Source organism: Tupaia chinensis, unplaced genomic scaffold (genome assembly GCF_000334495.1).
Source record: "Tupaia chinensis unplaced genomic scaffold, TupChi_1.0 Scaffold000201_1, whole genome shotgun sequence".
NCBI classification, from domain to species: domain Eukaryota; kingdom Metazoa; phylum Chordata; class Mammalia; order Scandentia; family Tupaiidae; genus Tupaia; species Tupaia belangeri.
This window is the reverse complement of record NW_006159676.1, coordinates 1,457,606-1,462,777: the sequence shown is the minus strand read 5'-3', so window position 1 is coordinate 1,462,777 and position 5,172 is coordinate 1,457,606.

Here is a 5,172-nt window from a genome sequence, read left to right as displayed (position 1 = left end):
TCTCTCTGATCAAACTGGAAAATAATAATAATAATAATAAAAGAATAAGAAAAAGAAAAACTTGAAATAAATGCAGTCTGTGAAGTAGCCTGAAGGCCCCAGTCGCTGATGAAGGGGGGAGACTTCGGGGAGAAGGACAGGCGGTGTCTGTAGGGGATGAGAAGGGGGCAGAGGGAGAGTCTGGAGACCAGCCAGGGGCTGTGTCTGCACAGCGCCACCTGTAGGAGGCGGGGTGACCAGTGCGCCTGTAGACACCCATCCTTTGAAAAGCTAGAAGTGCATCCAGGGATGGGACCAGCAGTTGGCGTAATGGCTATGTCGCTGGACTCCCATATTGTTGACTGCGGTTCGAGTCCCGGATCCAGTGGCTTAATCTCACGCCAGGTGCATGTGCGTGCGTGCCCAAGATCCCAAGAGGAGAGTGGAGAAGGGATTGCAGCGTGGCCATCCCCCCTGGGGGGGGTGATTTCTCGCTTTCTGTCTCTCTGTCTCTCTCTGTCTGTCTGGCGAATGCCTATAGCTAAAAACCTCTCCGATAAAAGAAAAAGAAGTTTACCCAGGGCTTGGCCTGGCAGAGTTCAGTCCCCAGAACCTGAGTCTCCGGGTCCCATCCACCCCACGTGGTCTTCCTCACGTCTGCACGTCCATCTGTCTTGTCCAGGAGTCACCGGGCCCCAGCCTGGATGTGACCAGGATCGGGAGGTCCTATCCCTGCAATTAAGGCACCAGAGCTCTGAGGACACCTGCCCCATGCTCACCTGCCATAGACCACCCGCATCGCCCTCCCCTCGCCAGCCCCTCACGCCTGCTCCTCCTAGCAAGGCCATGTCACCCAAGAGAAGGCAGCTCAGGTCACTCCAGGTTACGTCCGTGTGGTGGCTTCTGTGCACACTTAGAGCTGGGGCTGCAGGACGCTCTGACCCCTGGAGGCTTTGGCCCATCTCCCTAACCACTCCGCTCACTCAGGGAACTCCCAGGCAGGCTCCCCACTGACCCCAGGGTCAGTGCCCCTAACCACCATGCCACCTGCCGGCCCCCCACACCCTACTCTCTCTAGACAGGTCTCACTGTGTTGCCTAGGCCACCCTCCTGCCTCCACCTCCCTGAGTCCCTGGGATCCCAGGTGCAAGTACCATGGCTGAGCTTCAGGTTATACACTGGGAATTTGTGTGCACCCAGCCAGTGAGTACGGCATGCACCACCGTGGCTGAGCCCTGAGAAAGCCTATCCCCAGACCTGGCTGTGGAGCCATCTTTTTTTTTTTTTAAGAATTCTTTATTTCATTTTATTCGTTATTATTAGTATTATTATTTTAATTTGACCAGAGAGAGACAGAGGGGAGAGAGAAAGTGAGAAAGCAAGCCATGAGGTCTGGGACTCAAACCATGGTCGGCCATGTGGGAGTCCAGAGCCTTTAACCACCACGCCACCTGCTGGCCCCCAGTTTCCAAAGGGGGGTGGTCATGCTACAATCCCTTCTCCTCCATTCTCCTCTCGGAATCTTAGGAACGCACGCACATGCGCCCGGCATGAGTTTAAGCTACCAGGTCCGGGACTCGAACCGTAGTCGACTACATGCAAGTTCAGCGACATAGCTGTTACACCAACCGCCAGTTCTCTGGCTGTGGAGCCTTTGGCCTTTGACCCATCCTGTACTGTTTTGCCTTGGAGGACTCAGGCCTCTGGGTGCTGGGGTGTCTACTGGTTAAGACTGCTCATGGTTAAATACTCCCCAAGCCGGTGTGGTTTTCTGGGGGCTTTTTGAAGAGATTTTTGCTATAGGGCACGTGAACTCACTGGGGAGACAGAGACAGAGAAGTCAAGAGAAAGCAAGAAATCAACCCCTCGCCCCCAAGGGGAATGGCCATGTCACAATCCCTTCTCCCTCCATTCTTTTCTCGGGATTTTGGGCACACAGGCACCCAGCATAGCTTGAAGCCGCTGGACCCGGGACTCGAACCACAGTCGCCGACGTGGGAGTCTAGCGAAGGAAACATCACGCCATCTGCTGGTCTCTGCAGCTGTGGTTTCCATCGGGGTTTTGGCTCAGGGTGCGACCCACATTCCAGGCTGTGCTTGGCCCACACGCCGTACCCCAGCTCTGCCCCTTCCTGTCCCAGGTGACTTGCTTCTTGGAGGGGAGCTGGGGCCTTCTGGTAGAGAGGGGTGGGTCTTCCCTTCAGGCCTCGAATCAGGCCACGCAGCTGCCGAGCTGGAGCGGAGGGCCGTGGAGATGCAACGTCTATGGCCGCCTCCGGTCTCCACGAGGTCTCCAGGCTGCAGCTGGCCGGGTGACCTCGGGACATCTCGGAGTCCAGGCCCGATTCGGTCATGGGATGGAGGAGGCCCCGTGGCATGCCTCGTTCCCTGAGGGACAGAGAGAGGCGGCCAATAAACGACCATCCAAGGACCCAGGCCCGGCGTTGTCGGCACATTGAGCATTTTAGGACAAACCACCAATTCTGGCGTATTGAGGTCATCTCGCAAAATATGCAGAAGTTGGCCACCAGTTCACATTTTTTTGGGAAATACTTCTCAGACCTCAGCAAGGCCACAGCTGTGGCCGGCCACGCTCCCGCCTGCCAGAGGACAGGCTGTGACATGAGCCTGGCTGCCGGAGGGCCCCTGTCTGCAGTGGGGGGGACAGCTATACCTCTTCCAGGGTAGGGGCCAGAGCTTTAGGGGTGCTTTCTATATTTCCTTCACTTGCTTTTTTAAAAATAAATGATTTATTAATTTTATGTAACATTGGGGACCAGCAGTTGGCATAATGACTCCCATGTAGTCGACCGCGGTTCGAGTCCCGGACCTGGTGGCTTATACTCAACGCCGGGTGCGTGTGCGTGCGTGCCCAAGATCCCGAGAGGAGAATGGAGGAGAAGGGACTGTGGCATGGCCATCCCCCCTGGGGGGTGATTTCTCACTTTCTGTCTCTCTGTCTCTCTCTGTCTTTCTGGCAAGCGCACGTGCCCTATAGCGAAAACCTCTCAAAAATTTATGCAATATTGTTTTTGTATTATTTCTGTAATATTGTTTATGTATTATTGTTATGTCTTTGATTTTTAAAGAATTATTTATTTAATTTTACTTATTCATTCATTTATTTTAATTAGACCAGAGAAAGAGAGAGAGAGAGAGAGGAAGTGAGAAAGCAAGCCACCAGTTCCAGGACTCAAACCATGGTCGGCCATGTGGGAGTGTCCAGCACCTTAACCACCATGCCACCTGCTGGTCCCTGTATTATTGGTATTTCTTAATTTGACCAGAGAGAAAGAGAGACAGAGAGAGAGGGACAGTGAGAAACCAAGCTGCCAGGTCTGGGACTCGAACTGCAGTCAGTCATGTGGGAGTCCAGTGCCCTTAACCACCATGCAACCTGTTGACCCCTCTCCCCTATTTTTTTGGAGACATTTTTGCTATATAGGGTGTGCGTGCTTGCTGAAAAGACAGATAAACAGGGAGACAGAAAGCGAAGAATCGCCTCCCTGGGTGTCCACACCCAGTCCTTTCTCTTCTTAGGATCTTGGGCACGCACGTACACACACCTGGCGTAAGTTTGAAGTCACCACATCTGGGACTCAAACTACAGTAGACCATGTGAGAGTCCAGCACCTTAACCATTATGCCATCCGCTGGTCTGCATTTTTTTTTTTCTTTTTTAAGAGAGCTTTTTGGGAAACCAGCAGTTAGCGTAATGGCTATGTCACTGGACTCCCACGTAGTCGACCGTGGTTCGTGTCCCGGACCCGGTGGCTTAAAACTCACGCCGGGTGCGTGTGCGTGCGTGCCCAAGATCCCGAGAGGAGAATGGAGGAGAAGGGATTGCGGTGTGGCCATCCCCCCTGGGGGGTGATTTTTCGCTGCGCTTGCTGCTGTCTCTCTCTGTCTGTCTGGTGAACGCACGCTCCCTATAGCGATAAACCTCTCAAAAAAAAAAAAAAAAGTTAAGAGAAAAAAGAGAAAAAGTATTACAAAAAAAATTATGCATGGAATTCAGGTTTTTTTGCTTTTAAAATAAACTAGTATTTTAATTCAGGTTTTCCATAAACCTAGGACATTTTTTAAAAAACATTTTCTTTGTGTCAAGTGGGTACGTGTGCACACACACGTGCAAGAGAGGAAGAAAGGGTGTGGGAGAAGGGAGGGGAGGAAAGGAGAGCAAGCGAGAACCCCCCACAGGTCTTGGTCATGTGCAATCCTTTTTCATCCAGTTCTTCATCTTGTCAGGATCCTGGGCTCACCCGTACATGCCTGGCATGGTCTTCAAGCCTCTGGCGCTGGGATTTGAACACTGGTTGACCGTGTGGGATCCAGCTTCCCTCTACTGTTCCATGAACTTTTTTTAAAAAAAGAATTAATTATTATTATTATTAATTTTCTCATGGATTTTGCCAGAGGAGGAGAGTGAAAGAGAGGGAGAGTGAGAAAGCAAGCCGCCAGGTCTGGGACTTGAACCACTGTTGGCCATGTAGGAGTCCTCAACCACCACCTGTTGACCCCATCCATGAACTTTTTTTTTTTTTTTGAGAGGTTTTTGCTATAGGGTGTATGCACTCACCAGAAAGACAGGGACAGACAGAGAGACAGAAAGTGAGAAAGCACCCCCCAGGGGGTATGGCCATGCCGCAATCCCTTCTCCTCCATTCTCCTCTTGGGATCTTGGGCACGCACGCACACGCACCCGGCGTGAGTTTTAAGCCACCGGGTCCGGGACGCGAACCGCGGTCGACTACTTGGGAGTCCAGCAACATAGCCATGACGCTAACTACTGGTCTCTCTGCTGGGCCTTTTCTATAGCAGTGCTGTTCCGGGTCCCTTCCTGCAGTGTGCGTGTGCACAGGCTGGCCCGAGCATGCCACGTGGCGCCGGGGATGTCGAGGCAGGCAAGGGACCCGAAGCCTGGAGCCGGCACCCTCCCCGCTTCAGCCTCTCCACCTGGGCCGAGTGTGAAGATGCCTGAGACTTCAAGGTGGGCCAGGCAGACCCAGGCCGCGGCCTCGCAGCTCACAGAACGCCTTTCCGTGTCATTATGTAACAGCACCGTGGAGCTGGGTCTCAAAAATGGAGCATAAAAGCTATTTCGAGCCCGTGGTAATGAGGGCATCTCGCTTTGGTCTTATCTACCCCCGGCCCCTGCCGTCCTGGGCTGGGGGCGGGGGGAGGAGGCCGAGT